The following is a 20521-nucleotide window of genomic DNA, read 5'->3' as shown; positions in this document are numbered from 1 at the left end:
TGTGTGCGTGTGCTACGGAGAAAACATTTCGGTGCCCAATTTTAATAATAATTGTCGTGTAGACAACAACTCAGCTTAATGTATAATATCAGCTGTTTGTGTGTGAGATGCTCAGACTCCGACTAATGTCAGAACACCAGAAAGTAGATATTTCTGTTTTTTTCCACCAGTGTCTTTTCTCTGTTTCTCTGTGCATCCTTGTAGTGAAGTCACATCGCCTTGGGATGAGCACAAATCTTTCATGCAGGCTGACATTTTTTCAACTTGCACAGACAAGTCTTTGCCTCATTTGCCGTCAGCCGGGGTAAATTTGCATTTACTTGTGTATTTGCATTAACTTTATATGCAATTGAGGTGCCTTGTCTCAAAACACCCTTGTACTTCTCTACATTGAGAAAAGTTCACTTACTGTGCTCTGAACAGTTCTAAATAGGTCATCTGTCTGTCCCTACTGAAACAACCAATACAGAATGGATCACAGCTCCATGATCGGAGGACACCACTGTTGTTAGCGATTTGTAAATTAAACTTCTTGGTTTCTACTGGGATTGGCAGCTTAAATGTAAATACTGACCTTCAAATTGAAATCTATTACATTTTGTTACAGAAAAATAGAATCAAGATATGTGTTTCTGCTAAACCTTAACCATACACTGTAACACTGTATTCTTCTCAAGAGAGCCTTGTCTTTTTGGGGAAGGCCTTGCTCAAGGTAATACGGGAGGAAGCAAGTGCTGCTCTCTTAGATTAGATTTAAACCAGAAACCTTATCTGAATGCATGGGATGTATGCTGATGCCATTTGTTCTGCTGGGACTAGAGGGAGCGCGAGTGTTGACCCTGCACACATCTATTAACAAACGATATTGATGAGATATTTTATATGATATAAATGATCAAATATGCATCCCATAATTTGTATTCCCCTTCTATTGTCCTGGAGTTTTAATTTTACCAATTTTACCAATCACATTATTAAATGTCCCCCTCTGCCCATCCACTACAGCCACACAAGCAGTCATAAAGATAATAAAGAGAGAGAGAGGTGGGGGGGGAGCAAACAGCGGAGAAGTTCTTCAACATGGATGACATTAAATGAATAATTGAAGTGAAGAAGTACAGTGAGTTGTATGATTCTCGGAACATGTTGTATAAAGACAACACCAAAAAATACACATGTTGGGATGCTGTTGCAGTTAATGTTGGAGCAACAAGTAAGTAAATGCTTGAAAAAAATTATTAAATGCCGTTTTTACTGTAGGCTGATAAAAGCAAAAGTATGTGATATTCTCGGCGCTGGGCGGCGCTTCAGTGTCGTTTCCGTCCGGTGTGAACCCGGCGTTAGGCCATATTACCCCGTTGCCATCATTTTCTGTGAAAATATGAGTGAGGTTAGCTTTCTGAGCAATTTATCTTGTAAAATATAATTAAATGTAATGAATTAAGAAACAATGTGATCCATTATCAAGTAATTCTCCTGCAAATATTTCTCAATAAAACCCTATTTTAAATTAAATGGATTTGTCCAACAAAACGCTGGAGTTCTTTTATTTTGAAATGCCTTCAAAAAGTGTTGCAACCATTTATGTTTGTGACATAAATTCAAAAGATAAACATTCAAACTCAGGTGAAAGAAAATTGTCTCTGTTTATTCTGCAGTGAAACACAATCTGTATATTTCCGACACTTCCTGAACCCGTTTCTAAGTAAAAGTATCCAGCGTTTCAATTGTTGTAGGGCTTTGATTGTTATCAACAGACAGGAAGAATGATTAACTTTTGCTCAAATTTAACAAACATCGAAAATATACCTTGACCATGAATTTGCTATGTAGGTACGCACGTAGCCGTCGCATGGGGCAGAGTATTCATTGTTGTGTGTAAGTTTATATGAGTCGTGTTGCCATAACAATGCCAAAACGCTGGTTTCCTGTGTTGAGTTTTCAAGTTCTCCCCGTGTCTACTACTGCTTTTCCACCAAAGTGACCAAGTGCTAGTGCTAGTTAGAAGCTGGTTCAACCTGGGAACCTTTTGAGAACCAGTTGTTTTTTTCATGAGCTAGAGCTTCCCTAGAACCACTTCATTACGTCACCTTCACTGTCTAAGTCTCTACACCTCAATCTTATAAATGAACCCCAAAACTGGCATATATTATATAATAAATTTAATTATTTACAATTATTCATTCATTGACTCCAACTCGTTCACTTTTCTCTCTTTCTCTCTCTCACGCTGACGCAGAGACACCAGCACAGACTCAGCTGAACTCTGTGACCCGCTACACTTTAATTGATCTGTTTGTTACCACCGCTACATTATCAACACATAATGAATGATTTTTATTTTCAATGAATCAAATCTTTATTCATAACTGCACACATTCGTTTTTTAATTCAGCTACCCACCCCCCAACCCAAAAGTTTTCGATATCTTCCTCTCTCACAGTCCAGACATGCAGGCTTAGATTAATTTGAGACTCTAAATTGTCTGTAGGTGTGAATGTGAGCATGAATAGTTGTTTGTCTCTGTAAATTGGACCAGGGACACACTGGTGACCTGTCCAGGCTGTGCCCTACTCCTGGCCTAATGTCTTCTGGGATTGGCTCCAGCACCTCCTCAAAGGATGAGCGATGTGGATAATGGTTGGATGGATGCTTGAGGCCACAAACACACCACAAAACCGGGTTTGTCAACAGTGGGAAACAGCATGGAAATCACTTTGTATGTTACTATGGTTACTTTTAAGATCTTTAACCTCAGTCTCTTGCAAACTTTCACATTGTGCCATAAATTAGCGTAAGTAAGCACATCCACCTGTTTCCTGTTTCCATCAGTGCCAATCAGAGCCAATACATATCCATGAATAATACAGAGTACAGAGAGTTCCCTATCACACTGAAGACAAAAGACAGATGTTAGTGGATTTCTTTTTGCGGATGTGAAAAGAGGGCTTAGATGTTTTTGGTTGAAAGGGTTGAAGCAGATAGTCCTGCAGCGTAGGAGGAGTGAAGGGAGAAAGAAAGTAAATAAATGCTTCTGAGACTAAAAGAAAGAATCTAGAGACACACAAACACACTTCTCCATCCAGCTCTTTGTCTCTGCTCTCCTCTTACTCTCACCTCATTCCCTTTTTTCCCTTTCATTGCCAACAAATTGATCTGTGCAGGAGGGAAAGGGAGACTGATGACTTCCTTATCTCCACTTCGTACACCTAAATACACCAGACAAAAGTCCAATGGGGAAAAAAACTCACCCGATTCATTCCTTTTAGTTATGATTTATTTGATCCATTTGACCCATGTGGTGACTGTGGAGGAAAAGAACACTATGTATGGATTGTTCTGCCTCCCGGCTTGAAAAAACACTCACAAACAAAAGCAAGCACACGATCAGTGGTGCAGATCTGCAGAAACGGCTTTATATATTTTTGTTGATGTGTTGATGTGTTTTTAAGGGAAGGTGACCTGATGGTGGGTAATCTGTGGTGTGGCCCAAGGGTGGGCACTGTTTCCATTAAGCTTCTGGTGAGAATTCAATCTCTAGACTCACTAATACATTTCACCAATAGGCATATTGGACGATAGGGATGTGTACTTACATTACAATGTTTAATTGCTTTTCTGTGTGAAGGAAAGCAGTTGTGAAAATGGAGGGAAAAAAGGTTTTTAAGTGGTGCAAGTAAAAGGACTCAGATAAGATGGGTTGTAAAATGCGATGTTCTGTTCTGATGAATCTGGATTTCTGCTGAAGCATGCAGATGGTTCAGGCCCTTAATATCTATCATGGTTTGAATGCCACAGCTGAGCATGTTCATCCCTTTATGGCCACAATTTACCATCTTTTAATTGGCTCTGTCAGCACGGTCATACACCACAAAGCCTAAGTCGTCTCAAACTGGACTCATGAACAGGATAGTAAGATCAGGGAAAGACTTTTATCTCATATAAAGACCAGAAAAAACTCTGTCACACCCTCATTTCTTCTCATCTTGGCAACTGTAGCTCACTTTACAATGGTCTTGCGTAACCGTATCACCCCTGTTTTAGCATCATTGCACTGGCTGCCTGTTTATTTAAGGGTTGATTTTTAAATTCTTTCAATCACATATACAGCTAGGTATGGGCTGGCCCCTATGAAAACCAAAGGAGACAGAGTCTTTGACGTCAGGGCCCCTTCACTCTGGAAGAGGTGATAACACTTGCAGAAACGTCTACCTGTTCATATATAAAAATAATCTTTGTCATATATTATTTGTGAGTTTTATATTTTTTGTTGAAAAGCACTTTGTTACAATTGAAAAGCGCTTAGTTAGAATTAGTATTATAAGTGTTATCATTGAACTTAAGTGACCTCCCCATTCACCAGATGTGAGTCCAACAGATAACGTTTTGGTTGTGATAGAACTAGAGATTCCCAGTTTGACCGTGAGGCTGATGAATCTGCATGACTGCATTTATGTTTTTTAACTCATGAAGTTAAAAAAGGATTTCTGATCAGGTATCACAACATTTCTATTGATTACCATATAAATGTATATATATACATACATATATACACATTTATATATGTTCAACAGTTATATATATATATAACTATGGAACTAAATAAGTATTTTATTGCTTACTTAATTGTATTACTGTGATTTGTTTTAGACCTTAATCAGTGAGACCAAAAGTTAATGACATTTTAAGATCTTATTCACTCGGTGTATAAATTACTTGGCTGTGGTTGTAATCTCTATACATTAGTAAATATGTTGCTATTTCTCAGTTTTATTATGGCGACATATACATTTCGGTAACAGAATGGGATTAGTGTAGAACAACCAGGCAGCTTCTCAACAAAACGATAACATTTATATGGTAATCAATAGAAATGTTGTGATACCTGATCAGAAATCCTTTGTAAGGGCATCAGTGACTACATGAATCTATGTATCTATCCAATACCATGTCTTTTCAGTATATTAGTCTCACCAAGCTAAACATGCTATTTTATTGTCCTGGAAATTCCTTCTACTTTGACGCTCCAAACCACGTTTGTTAAATAATTTATGAAAATAATAAATTATAAGTGGTGACGGGCTGGTGTGTGGTTGTGTCTGAAGACCCCCCTTGGCAAGGGCCTTTGCCACAATACTATACTATGTACTGTACAGTTATAACACCTATAAACATGTATGCTGTTTTCTCAGCTATGTCAAATTTCTGTGGACTGTAGATTAAACAGTGTCACTCTTAATAAACTGTCAAACAGGATTCAATCAGTATTATAGATCAGCTACATAGGATCATGAATAAAAGACTTAACTCGTGATTATAATTTTCTGGAAAATTCTAAGCATAACAAGCATAAGCCACCAGTCTGCTGCTCTTTTGTTTGTGCACTGAACAGATGTGGCTACTTCATGAGCAAGATTTTCTGTGCGTGCTGAACTTAATTTTCATGTTTTCATGAGTGCAGGGAAAACCCAGCTCCCCATGGCATTTAATCAGCCTGTTGCTTGCAAGTCAGACTGGGCCGAGTGTGGCTCAGGCCACATTTTCTGTCCGAAACCATCCGAGCCCGACAGAAAACTGACCAAGCTTGAAGCGAACCCGACAGGCATTCTGTATTTTCTGTCTGAACCCGACCCAGGTTTAACCTACATTAAGCTCCAAGCACTGTGGTGCCTAAAGCTGGGCATACGCTGTGAGACTACTCACACTGTATATTATTGATCACTATGAAACACTCTGACTACTGCAATAAGCCCTTTCTCTCCTACTTTCTATCCTACGAATGTGTTTTGCCATTACACACAGATGCAGCGAGGGAAATGTGAAGATTTTGGGGGAATCAGTTTTTAGCAATGTTTTAGCTGTGCGAGAGCCTGACGATGGCAGACCAAATTTATGTCATGATATAAGGATGATGATGACCATCCGACAAGCTGTGTACACTGCACAACATTGAGGCTGAGTTAAAATTGACTTAAATGAGTGACATGACGTGTTGTGTCTCATGAATCGTGTCAACACTTGGCTCAAATGCAAAGAGTACACAGTATTCCCATCTTAAATGTTGTGCTTTGTCTGCTGCCTTGTTTGCTGCAGTGAGGTGTTTAATGGTGGACGTACAGTTTGGGTTTGAGAATGTACAGAGTTTGTCCCATCTGCTATTGATAATAATGTTGCTTGATAAGCTCCAGATCAGTAAGTGTACGTTAAGATGTGTTTGTCAACTAAAGAGGCCCCGGATGTGCCGAATGTGTCCTTGTGTTCTGCTCTGTGTGGTGGCTTTGTGTGCGGTACCAGGGATGTTCTGTATGAATGCAGGATGGTCTACATACATGCGACTCGGCTGAGGGGGGGAGTGTTTAGTCAAATACATGCACCTCTCCGACCGCCCTTTCCCTCCTGACTGTTGGCCAGTGGTGGCGGTGACCTGATGCAAATGCTTTGTGTTCATGCATGACTCCCGGAAAACCACCAGCCACCTTCATTTGTCTGTGCATGTGTGTGTTTGCATGCAGTGGCTTGTCCATGCTGTATCCTGCCTACAGAGCCCGGAATTTGCTGTGTACTTTGTTTTAGAGAAGAGCCTTATTGTGAAGATTCATTTCAGATGGTTTTATTCTTGAAAAACAAATCAGTTTGTTTCAGTATTCCCTATAGCAGCCATATTTCAGATCTTAACATCACTCCCTTTCAATGCTCCACAGGGGTATTTAAATACAGACATGTCATTAGCACCTCCACATGGAGCAGCTGCCACTTAAGGCCTTACAAATCATCACAATAACAATGAAACTATGAAAAGCCGTATTGTACAAATTGAGGGGAAAAGAGACAAATATAACCGAACTACATGAATAAAGTAAAGGTGTATATAAAGGGTGTCACGATTGTTTGTCAGCCGTTAATTGGTGAAACAAGAAGAAGAATGAGTGAGCCCAACTACGTGGCGCGTGGGAGAGATGCTCCAGGGAGACGAGCAAAACTACTGCAGAAAAGCCAGTTGATCTCAGCAGGGTTCAAGTAAGGGTTCATTCTCTCTTCTTCTGTGGAACTAGACTAAACAAGCAAAAAAAGTAATCATTGGTCTTGGATTTGCAATTAGAATAGTGCTCAAAAGCCAACAAACGGTGTCTGGCTGGATACACACCATTTGACTAAAGTGATACTCTTTCACCATCCTCGCCCACTTGCTGCTCTGAATTTGAAAATCATCATTTGAGAAGCGAAAGAAATGAGCCATCTGTCTCTCACCTACGGCCCTTTAATGAGCCTCAGCCACAGGAGACACAGGCACATCTTCAGTGCAGGGATAATGACTATATATGATTGACGTGCCAAAAAAGCAACCACCCTGATAGCAGACCCCTAGAGGCCGCACTGTATAATGTACCACAGTGTTAGATGAGGAGTATCTGGTATAAAAAGCATGAGTCTATAGTTCAACACATTTGAAAGATTTGGATTTTATAACAAACACCCTTCTCTATTTCTTGTCTTTTTTAACTAACTATCACTCACAATCACAAATTGCAGTCAGACAAACCTTAACTAGGGAATTTGTATTAAAGGTTCAGTGGGCAGAATTTGGTGACATCTAGTGGTGAAGTTGTATGTTGCAGCTGAATACCCCTCGTCTCACCCTCCCCTTCCAAACAAGAAAGAGAACCTGTGGTAGCCTTCAGTTGTCATAAAAACTCAAAAAGTATTCAGTTTGTCCAGTTTGGGCTACTGTAGAGACTTTGCAGCCTCAATGGAGGGGACCCACTCCTGGTGTGAATATAAAGTATTTAAATATGAAGGGTCCATTCTAGGGTAAACAAAACAACGATCCATGCAATTTAAATGATTTAGATTCAATTTCTGCCAATAGATCACTTTAACCTACATCTTACACACTGGACTTTCTAAAATACATCTACTGTGTTAGTGTCTGAATGATATGCATTGATTTGTATGCAAACATTATTGAAAGAAATTTACCTGGAAGCTAGAAATACCAACCTGTGATTCTATGCTTCCTCCAACCATTGAAGATAAAGTCTACACACATTTGTTTTTTAACACTCATCCGAGGTCACAATTACCTTTCAAATCATTATTCTTTAAGTCAAGGTGAAAGTTTGTACCAAATTTGAAGAAATTCCCTAAAATTGTTCCTGGAATATTGTTTTCACAAAACCAAAAAAAAAGTTTTGTAAGGTCACAGTGACCTTGACTTTTGACCACCAAATTGTAATCTTCTCATCGATGAGTCTAAGTAAAGGTTTGAACCAAATTTGTAGAACTGCCCTCAAGGCGTTCTTGAGGTATCATTTCCACATGAGTGTCGCTGTTGCAGCGGCATCACAAAAGGCAGCATTAAAAATGTAATTTAAGCAAAACAATTGTTTATAAACATGAGGTTTTAGGAATAGTCTGCCCTTAGGAAATATTTGTAAATATAATAAATATTTCTCCTAAACTCTCCTTGAACCGTCACCTTATCGTGGTGGAGAGGTTTGCGTGTCCCTGTGAACCTGAGGGCTGTGTTGTCTGGAGCCTTGTGCTCCTGGTAGGGTCTCTCATGGCAGAGTGGTCTCAGGTGAGGGGCCAGACTAAGAATGGTTCAAAAACCCTCAATGAATATCGATACAAGAGGAGATGGGACCCAGCCCGGAGGAAGCCCGGGGCCCCCGTCTGGAGCTAGGCCCAGACGGAGGGCTCGATGGCGAGCGTCTGGTGGCCGGGTTTGCCACGGAGCCCGGTCGGGCATAGCCCGAACAAACTACGTGGCACCCCCCCTCTCTTCATCTCATGGGCCCACCACCTGTGGGAAGACCCGTTGGGGTCGGGTGCGCAGCCAAATGGGTGGCAGCGAAGGTCAGGGGTCTCGACGGACCAGACCCGGGCGGCAGAAGCTGGCTCTGGGGACGTGGAACGTCACCTCGCTGTGGAGAAAGGAACCGGAGCTTGTGAGGGAGGTGGAGCGCTATCAGTTAGATCTGGTGGGGCTTACCTCCACGCACAGTCTCAGCTCTGGTACCGTACTCCTGGATAAGGGTTGGACTTTATTCTTCTCCGGAGTTGCCAAGGGCGTGAGGCGCCGGGCGGGTGTGGGGATACTCATAAATCCCCGGCTGAGCGCCGCGGTGTTGGAGTTTACCCCGGTAGACGAGAGGGTCACCTCCCTGCGCCTAAGGGTTGTAGGGGGGAAAACTCTGACTGTTGTTTGTGCGTATGCACCAAACAGCAGTTCAGAGTACTCGGCCTTCTTGGAGACCCTGAATGGAGTCCTGTATGGGGCTCCAGTAGGGGACTCCGTACTTCTGCTGGGTGACTTCAACGCCCACGTGGGCAACGATGGAGACACCTGGAGAGGCGTGGTGGGGAGGAACGGCCTCCCTGATCTGAACATAAGGGTGCTCATAAGTGTACCTGGTACCAGAGTACCCTAGGCCGAAGATCAATGATCGATTTTGTGATCGTGTCATCTGATCTGAGGCCGCATGTTTTGGACACTCGGGTAAAGAGAGGGGCGGAACTGTCAACCGACCACCATCTGGTTGTGAGTTGGATCAGGGAGTGGGGGAAATTTCCGGATAGACCTGGTAAGCCCAAACGAGTAGTGCGGGTGAACTGGGAACGCCTGGAGGAGGCCCCCGTCCTAGGTATCTTCAACTCACACCTCCGGCGGAGTTTTTCTGGCATTCCTGTGGAGGTTGGGGGCATTGAGCCGGAGTGGGCGGTGTTCAAAGCCTCCATTGCTGAAGCTGCGGCGGCTAGCTGTGGCCTCAGGGTCTTAGGCTCCTCAAGGGGCGGTAACCCTCGGACACCGTTTTGGACACCGGTGGTCAGGGAAGCCGTCCGATTGAAGAAGGAGGCCTTCCGGGATATGATATCCTGGAGGACTCCTGACTCGGTTGCAGGGTTCCGACAGGCCCGAAGGGCTGCAGCTGCTGCCGTGTCGGAGGCTAAGCAGCGGGTGTGGGAGAAGTTCGGAGAGGCCATGGAGAAGGACTTTCGGTCGGCACCAAAGTGTTTCTGGAAGACTATCCGGCACCTCAGGAGGGGGAAACGGGGAACCATCCAAGCTGTGTACAGTAAGGATGGGACTCTGTTGACCTCAACTGAGGAGGTTGTCGGACGTTGGAAGGAACACTTTGAGGAACTCCTGAATCCGAATAACACGCCCTCTATGTTGGAGGCAGAGCTCGAGGTTGATGGTGTTTCATCGTCAATTTCCCTGGTGGAGGTCACTGAGGTGATCAAATATCTCCGCAGTGGCAAGGCCCCAGGGATTGATGAGATCCGGCCAGAAATGCTAAAGGCTCTGGGTGTTGAGGGGCTGTCATGGTTGACACGCCTATTCAACATCACGTGGGAGTCGGGTACAGTGCCAAAGGAGTGGCAAACCGGGGTGGTGGTTCCCGTGTTCAAAACGGGGAACCAGAGAGTGTGTGCCAATTACCGGGGCCTCACACTTCTCAGCCTCCCTGGTAAAGTCTACTCCAAGGTGCTGGAAAGGAGGGTTCGGCCGATCGTCGAACCTCAGATTGAAGAGGAACAATGCGGTTTTCGCCCCGGACGTGGAACTACGGACCAGCTCTTCACTCTCGCAAGGATCCTGGAGGGGGCCTGGGAGTATGCCCATCCGGTCTACATGTGTTTTGTGGATCTGGAGAAGGCGTATGACCGGGTCCCCCGGGAGAAACTGTGGGAGGTGCTGCGGGAGTATGGGGTAAGGGGGTCTATCCTCAGGGCCATCCAATCCCTGTACTCCCAAAGCGAGAGCTGTGTTCGCGTCCTCGGCAGCCAGTCAGTTTCGTTCTCAGTGGATGCTGGTCTCCGCCAGGGCTGCGCCTTGTCACCAATCCTGTTTGTGATATACATGGACAGGATATCGAGGCGTAGTCGTGGTGGGGAGGGGTTGCAGTTCGGTGGTCTGAGGATATCGTCACTGCTTTTTGCAGATGACGTGGTCCTCATTGGATCATCGGCCTGTGACCTTCAGCACTCACTGGATCGGCTGGCGGCCGAGTGTGAAGCGGCTGGGATGAGGATTAGCACCGCTAAATCTGAGGCCATGACTCTTAGCAGGAAACCGATGGATTGCTTACTCCGGGTAGGAAATGAGTCCTTAGCCCAAGTGAAGGAGTTCAAGTACCTTGGGGTCTTGTTCGCGAGTGAGGGTACTATGGAGCGTGAGATTGGCCGGAGAATCGGAGCAGCGGGGGCGGTATTGCGTTCGCTTTACCGCACCGTTGTAACGAAAAGAGAGCTGAGCCGCAAGGCAAAGCTCTCGATCTACCGGTCGATTTTCGTTCCTATCCTCACCTATGGTCATGAGGGCTGGGTGATGACCGAAAGGACGAGATCGCGGGTACAAGCGGCCGAGATGAGTTTTCTCAGAAGGGTGGCTGGCGTCTCCCTTAGGGATAGGGTGAGAAGCTCAGCCATCCGTGAGGAACTCGGATTAGAGCCGCTGCTCCTTTACTTAGAAAGGAGTCAGCTGAGATGGTTCGGGCATCTGGTAAGGATGCCCACTGGGCGCCTTCCTTGGGAGGTGTTTCAGGCACGTCCAGTGGGGAGGAGACCTCGGGGAAGACCCAGGACTAGGTGGAGAGATTATATCTCAACACTGGCCTGGGAACGCCTTGGGATCCCCCCGTCAGAGTTGGTCAATGTGGCCCGGGAAAGGGAAGTCTGGGGCCCCCTGCTTGAGCTGCTCCCCCCGCGACCCGACCCCGGATAAGCGGATGAAAATGAGATGAGATGAGATGAGAGATTTCTCCTAAACTATGTTCATATTTTCATGCAAATTACTATTGTATAAGGTATTAGCAAACGATGAGTCGCTAAAACCAGAAATGAGATGGTAACAGTTCCTCTGACTTATAAAAAAACAGAGTTAAGAGTTTGTTGCTGATGTGAACCATGCCTCAGAGAAAAAGATTTCTAAAAAGGATTAGAGCTGTCCTAGGGTTTGGATATCCATCAGTCTGCAGACACAAAATCTCTGTGCAAACGGAGACAATTTAGTTTCTGGGGCTACTTCCCCTAAAAGTGGATTCCCAGCCAAGATGACTACACAGAGGAAGCTGCTGATATCTGCCTACAAGCATATATGGATACTGTGCAACACTGCTGGGAAGGTATGTTGTGAACAGATTAAGAAACTAATCTTGAATAGAACATGCATCACTAACCATATGTATATGGTTAGTGATGCAGCAAGACAGTCCCCCTAAACCCTGAAGTAAATCTTCTATAGATTGACTTCTAGCTTGGAAAATCCATCTCCTGGAGAGGTCGGATCTGAGACTTTCAGCAGAGATGCTGTGGACTGAGCTCAGAGTTGTTTGCTCTGGACATGCAGAGATTATATGTCTGAGCTGATGCAGCTCTGTAGGAAGATTAATCCTGAACATTGCAGATCTGAACCACAGCTAATGGAAGAGCTTCTTTCATGTCTAAAGGATATTAAATCCCAGGGCTCACTTACTTTTTCCAACTACACACCCTGTTAAATGTAGGTGGCTGTGGCTGAGGGGTGGAGCGGTCGGCCTACAACCTGAAGGTCGGTAGTTCGATCCCCAGTCTTTCCCATGTGCATGTCGACGTGTCCTTGGGCAAGATGCTGAACCCTGATTTGGCCCTCATAGAACAATAAAGTTTTGCTAATAGATGCACTGTATGAATGTGTGTGAATGGGTGAATGTAAAACTGTACCACAAAGAGCTTTGAGTGGTCATCAAGACTAGAAAACGCTATATAAATCCAAAACTTGTTTTCCCTCGTTGTGGGCGTGTAACCTTTACTTTGGAAACCGGTTAAATAACAACATACGTGTGAGAATGAAGGAGCAAGTAAAATGAGCCAGGCATTATGTGCATGGCTTATACCCTTTGACATATTCAACCACAATAGATGATGCTTGTTCGGCAATTTAACATTAAAAAGAAGAACACGATCAATAATGTAATAATTAATGCGCTTAGGACCTCAAAAGAGAATCTCCAAACAAACTGTCCTTCCACTGCATGAAAAGAAGAGTTTGTTTCACTAAGTGTCGCAGACATTTTGAGAGAATTTTCTTTCTTTTTTTTCTCACTTTTTTATGTCCTACAACGACCATTACGATTATGCAAATTAGGCGATGACGTCATTTAGCGACTTCTAGCGACTTTTAGGACAGCCAATAGCTACTTTCCTTACTGAGGAGTTGGCAACACTGCTGTCTCCAGCAGACATGAAGATTCTCTCGTGTTAAGCTTGTTTTATACGAGTGACTCTGTTTTCGGGGTAAATAACTTGCTGAAGTCGACATGGCACTGTTTCCCTGGAGGAGAAGATGAGTGCGTGGGAAAGCAAAGCCGCGGGCCCGTTGTGGAGTAGTCGAGAGGGAGAAGACGGGCGCACAGTCCCTAAATTAAGGTGAGACGCAGCAAGAGAGCGAAACCATTGCTAACTGCTAAGCTAACTCTCAGATCTGAAAAATGTGTGAACAACTGTGGGATTAGCGCGAAAGTTGCTAAAAGTATAATAAAGCATCGAGAGCTTTAGCGGAACTAGTGCATGTTTAAATAGGTATGAACTAATTAAATCGAACAGTTTGTTCTCGTTACGTTTTTCCATAAGCGTGACTTTTTCTCGGGTTGTATTTTTCTTCACAGCTCTGATGCAAATGTCGGCACAACGAACCAGAGCGACGGTAAGATTAAGAAGAGCTGTGCTGTTTAAAATACATCCTCCAGCTTTACTTTATCTGATCATTTTCATCGTTTTGTTTTCAAAGCCTGATTCCCGCACACAAGGACACAGTCACTGCACATTACGCCGAGACTCGCTAAAAGTCCGCATTTGCAGTGTGGAAAAACAACGGCATTATAAGTAACTATCTGTTTAGGATTTTTTTTTTGCTGTGGATCTTCCAATGGAATGCAGCGAGGCTATATCCGTTTATTAATAATAAACTCATGTTACTCTGGTTGTTTTCCAGCTGCCTGTACTATGACGTCCTAAGACCCACTATGAGCCAGTATGAAGGAGCTTCAAGTTCATCCATACGGACCTTGCATCAGCATTGAGGAGTTCAGGAGTCGCTGGAGAAGAAAGAGTGTAAGGTTAGATTCATTAATTAATTTTTCAGTTACATGTTTAGGTGTATGTTGTCATTGAACTGTGCTAATTGTACTGATTGTGTTTACAGCTGATTGAAGCGGGACAGATGACATGGATCCATCCTTCCTAAGCCAGGAGCTCATCGACCTGTGTGCCACACTTCAAATAAGACTAGAGGCTACAATGGATCTCACAGCTACACACCACAGACGTCTACACACCACAGACTTCTACACACTGGGGCAGATTCAGACAGAGTCCCACAAAGAACATATGACCCAGAGGCTGCAAAGAGACCTTTCAAGCTTCACCTGATTAGTTTTTCACTGGCTAGGCTAGTTGTGTTTGTACAATATTTGTGCTCTATGTAACTAAAGCTTTGACTCAACATATACGTTATTTGCCCTGTACAACATGTTCACATATAGCATCAAGCATCACATGAATTAATCTATAGTCTTTATTAACCTTAGTTCTTTTGGTAAAGGCTTACTTATAAATTATAATATATATTAATATACAAATGATTAGTAACAACTATATATTAATTTTTATTATTAATAGTGTGGCAGGGGTTTACCCCACGTGTGTACTGCAATGACCCCGGGTGACCAATGGCGACACTTCTAGCAGCCAATCACGAGTGACTTTTCGTTTCAAGGGTCTGTGGTTTCCTCCAATGGTGAATTGAGAGAGCCTTTTACCAGCGGATTCGCTCCGAGTCATATGCTAATTAGATCACATCTTTGCTCCGCGGCTCCGACTGACTGACTGGATGTTGGCCACGTGTCAGTATCACTTTCCAGTGTTTAAGGCACGACACAACCTCCAAGCTGCGACCCACAAAGAAAATGTCAATATTTTGAGAGGATGATATTACGCATTTGGTTGCAACATTTACAGGATATTACCCATAATTTTGTCAACATGACTGTTGCACACCAACAACAGAGGAGCTCTCACCTCGTTTTCTTGCCAAATTATTGTGTTCACCCAGGTGTTGCATTTCCATCACTGATGATCAGGGCCGAAGCTGATTCAAATTATTTTGAGAAGAAAAACATTATATGACCAAAATACATAATATGTTCTCATCCAACATCAATGTTTGCCTCTTTGAGTCCAAGTGACAACTAATGGAGTTGAATAAATTTCCCCAAGTCTGTCTTGAGATATCACACTCAAGATGCCAAAAACGTGTTCTGTGATACCAAGACACCAAGACTTTGCCCGTTGACCACTATAGTTTAATTGGTTTATTTGTTAATTCATCTGAATATTGTTGCCAAATTTGAAATAATTCCCTTAAAGTGGACCTGAGATTGCACATTCATATTCACTAAGCACGTTTTTAGAGGTTACAGTGACCTTGTATTTTTACTACAAATCACTGAATGAAAAAATGTCCTCAAGGTATGAGATAGCACATTCCACAGATTGGGACGGACAGATGGACATCCCGAAAACAAAATGTCCTTTAATTTGAGGGGAAAACCAGGTAACCATGGTTACCAGCAAGTGCTGTTGAAAGTTTTAATTACATTGTAGATGGCCTGTCAATTTTCTGGACAACCGCTCATCAAAAGAACTTCGAGGTCACAGCTTTTCCTCAGGTTTGATTGTGAATGTTTGTTGAGAAAATCGTACTTGAGACAGACAGACACACACATATTCAACCATTTACAGTTTTATGATTCTAACACTGCCTACTGCTCATAATTAAAATACAATAATAATATAAATCTTACAAATCCACATTTAAATTCATTCGAAATGCTTTGAGTTTGACATTGTATTCTTCTGTGTAATTTTAATTTCCCACTTTTGATATTTTTTCTCTGAAATTGGGGGAAATTTCTAGTGTTCTGACAGTGAAGTTCTCCTCTCACCCTCAGACTGCAGCGCTTACAACCCCTCTCTCTAAGCTGCTACCTGTATCCTCAGTATGTCTCCATCTCCCTTTGTCTTTTTTTCCTTATTCTCCCACGAGACCGCCGCCTGCCGCTTCTACCCCCACCCTCAGCACCCCCACACCACCCGTCTCCTCCATCCCTCAAGTCATGTAGATCCAGAGTCTCCTCGTCCTTCCCCTCCTCTTTTCTGTCTGGTGAAGGGGGGAAAGGGTAACATTTGGATTGGTTTAAACCGTATATCTGAGAAAAGGCCAGGCTGACATTTTACACAGCTGCTACATTTTATTACAGTGCACTGCAGGCTGCGTGTGTGTGTGTGTATGTTTGTGTATGTGTGTGTGTGTGTGTGTTTTTGTATGTGTTGGTCGTGTGAATTTATATTCCTGTTCTAGGCTCCCTTTGGGAACAAATTTCATTCTAAAGTGGTCAAGTGGGGACGGCTCTTCTAGTTGTCCTGGTGTTAAGTGAGCTTTGCGTCAGTTTTAGGTTAAATCTCCGTTAATGAATGTAGGACCACAATAAGGCCCTAAAAGTTCATGTAGGTTTAAGTTTGTCACAGGCAAAAACCCAGGTAATTGGGGACAATAGCTCAGTCCCCAATTGTCATGAAGCAGAGTTTTCAGTCAGCGGTTATGGGCAGGGTAAGATTTGAGGTCAGGATTTGATTTAGGGTTAATGCAACTCAACCAGTTAAGACCTAAGGTGCCAATAAATAACATACTCTGTAACCTAAATTTAAAACTAACCTGAATCTGAATCTTCTTCATTGCATTGTTGTTTTGTCAATGAAACTCTGCTTTAATCTACTTCAATACTGTTCCCCTTGCTAAGATTCTCACCATTTCACCTTTCCTGCGAGTATTTCAGTGACGCACACATCTAATCTCGCTCTGAAGTTAAGCATGCAAACACGCACTCAGTCTATATACTATATAACTATAATTATAATTACTATATTCCATCCAGTCTTAATGGGTTAGCAGTGTTCAGGTTAGCTTAAGTATCCAGGAAACACACGTTAACCTATATCTGTCCTCAAGGGTGACATACGACAATGTGTGTGTGTGTGTGTGTGTGTGTGTGTGTATGCGTGCGCGTGTGTGTGTGTGAAGTCTGTAGGGAGAAACGTGCATAATGAAACAGGATACGGAGAAAGATGAGAAAAGACTTTATGGTTTATAGATTGAAACATTCCCTCCCCTCCATCTGCGCCTTCTTCCTGATTCTCCTTTTCTATTTAACCTCATTCCTTCTCATGCTTAGTTTCCATCCGTCCTATGTTTTCGGGTGGAATGTTGATTTGCTCTGAGACATGCACATTTCATGTCTTCTGGTCCCTTTACGTGCGATTTCTCTGAATCTTCAACTCACATACAAGAACAGAAAAATCTGAGGAGAGTCTTGTATAGAAATATGTCCGTGGTAATAATTGATGTATCTCTATGCTTTGATGCATAGTCCTCTCCTCACAGTGTAGTTTATTCTGCAGCCTGTATTATAAATGATGATGTTCCTCCACTGTGTTAATTGAGACACCCATTTTGATGCATGGGAAATTGATGAGACTTAATTTGGATTTCGAGTTGACATTAATAATTTCTAGTCAAAAACAATTTGGGAAGGTCTCATTTGTTCTGTCTGCCACTTCTTTCATTAAGCCATCTATCTATATTGTATGTGCTCAATAATGGAACACATGCACAATCTGCTGGGACATAGTTCAGTCTATGATGTGATGGAATGAATGTTTGTGTGTGTGTGTGTCGAGTGTGTGTGTCTGTGCATGTGTGTGTCAGAGAGAGGGCAATGGGCAGCTCAGTGATCAGTTCTCCGTTCATTTCCTCACTGGGGATGTGCACTGAACCTCCTATAATAAAGAAGTTTTCCATCACGTGACGTGACCATCAGTGTTGGAAGTAATGTATTACTTATTAGTGTTACATTATAGATATTATTCATATAAATTAAATCATTTATATTAAGTGTTACGGTAATGAGATTACTTTGTAGTAATGAGTGGAACAAGGGATCACTATACTTCAAATTCAGCAATTACAGTAGCTTACAGTAAGTTTGACATTTCGGGGTCAGAGCCAAGGCAGATTCTCACAAACCGCACATATGAGGACATCAGTATTGCATTAGGACAATTTGAGAAATGGCACATCGATCCTTTTAACTATTTATTTGACCTTCCAGGGCATTACTCTTTGATTTATTTGAGGAGGGGTAGAGAGAATTGTTAAGGTTACACCTCACCTCACTCACTTAAAAATTAATGAACAAGGGACCTTGGATTTATGTTTGACCAGGATGTGTCATTTGACTCACACATAAAACAAGTGTCTAGGATAAACATCTCCCACCTGCGTAATTTCATTTTTAATTTTTTTTATTAAAAATGCTGAGAAAGTTATCCCTGCTTTGGTTACCTCTAGACTGGATGAGTGTAATTCTTGATTGTCCGGATGTCACAGTAAGTCTGTGAAAAACCTCCAGTTGGTCCAAAACGCTGCAGCAAGAGTGCTGACAGGAACTAGAACGAGAGAATACAATTCAAGATTCTGCTCCTTACATAGAAAGTCCTTATAATCAAGCCCCTCCATATATTGAAAAGCTCATAACAATGTATTGTTCCAATATATCACTTGGATCCCAAATTAACAGGCTCACTTGTGGTTCCCAGAGTCTGTAAGAGTAGAACAGGAGGTAGAGCCTTCAGCCACCAGGCTCCTCTCCTGTGGAACGCTCTGTTTGATTAAGCTTATAGGGGCCTGAACCATCCCTTAAGCTGCTACAAGCCTATATAGCAGCATCACGCTCCACTCCTTCCCCCTCTCTCTCTCTCTCTCTCTCTCTCTCTCTCTGTGTCCTCATTCTGTAGATGCAATGTGGGCTCATTGTAGAAAAATGTGGTTCCTCTCTATATTATTGTAAGGTCTCCAGAACACACATCTCATGATTTTTGGACACTTAACATTGAACTGAATTGGAAAATAAGAATAGCTACAGCATTAACAAATAATACGAATCCGCCACCTTCTCAGGAAGGCCACAGATAAATGTCAAACCTCAATTCAACACTGAAATAGCAAATACGTTGATAATGCAACAGGGAAATCGAAAGTCTCACACAAAAGATTGAACAACTTTAATAGAGACACTGATTGTGAAAGCCAAGCTGGAGACAAAGGCTTAGAGCTAAATTGCTATTATGTTAACTCATTTCACAGTTTCTCAAGTGTGATTATTCTTTTCTAATGAACAGCAACAAAGTTAATTATCAGAATAAAATCTCACAAGAAAGCTGTTCATTTGGCTTTTAAGAGTAAAAAAGCAATAGAAAATCAGACAGAGACAGACAAAGAGACTAACCACTAACCAAACTGCTCTGAAATTGTATTTTACCCTTCATTTATTTCCCCTCTGAACAAACACTGTCAAGGACACGGCTGAGTGGGTTTTGATAAAAATGATATTTGTTGTTTTGTGTTCTCTTTTCGGTGTTACCTCACATTTTGTCGATTGCGATTACACAACTACTGTGAAACTGTCGCCATTGAATTGTTCAAATCAGGTTGGATTTTCTGTGTTTATTTTAATCTATTAAGGCCTGACACATCTAAATGTAAATACAAATCCATTTACCAAAACCGTTTACCAAAACCATCTCAAAGCACAAAGCACTGTATTAAAATAATGTTAAGAACACAGGGAGGCAGAACTAAGAGAAAGTGTGTGGCAGGTGACAGCTGTACAGCTTGGTACTGGTCACGAAACAAAAGACTTACATAGCTGGTATAGTTGTGCAGTTCTCAAAAAGTGAGTGACCTCATTTTCACATCTTAACTCCATTTTGTCTCCTACTGTGAATTTTCGGGACAAATAGGGAATTGGTCTGTTTTTATATAGCACTTCTCTAGTCTTGATGACCACTCAAAGTGCTTTACAGTACAGTTCATTGCCATTCACACACACATTCATACAGTGCATCTGTGTGCAGCACTTTTTCTATAAGGGGCTATCAGGGGTTCAGTATCTTGCCCAAGGACATATCGGCATGCAGAGGGAAGGAGAGGGATCGACCTTCTGCTGAGAGGTCAACCGCTCTATCCCCTCAGCCACAGAATAATTAAATGCATCTGATTCAGTGCTTATGGTCACAAATTTCATTTAATAACTGGTTAAAAAAAATATTTCAAACAATATGGTGCACAGACCTGTGACTACTGTTTTGAAATGAATAAAATCTAACTTTAAAACCAGCATCAATGAAGCCTCTGTGCGTGTGGATTGGTGTTGAAAAGTGAGACTCTGAGCATGTGCCTGTTGTGGACACTGAGATGAAAACATCCGATCTGAGCCATATGAGAGAAAGACAAACAGATTTGAGCCTCGGTTTGATTAGAACTACAAATATTTCCAATCTGCCACCAACACTTTCATGAATGGTTTCATTCATTCTAGTACTTTGCAGCAGTATTTCGCTCGCCTCTCTTCTGTTGTGGCTT

This window comes from Platichthys flesus, chromosome 8, assembly GCF_949316205.1.
Source record: "Platichthys flesus chromosome 8, fPlaFle2.1, whole genome shotgun sequence".
NCBI lineage: Eukaryota > Metazoa > Chordata > Actinopteri > Pleuronectiformes > Pleuronectidae > Platichthys > Platichthys flesus.
The sequence above is the reverse complement of the archived record's forward strand: the minus strand, read 5'-3'. Positions refer to the sequence as shown.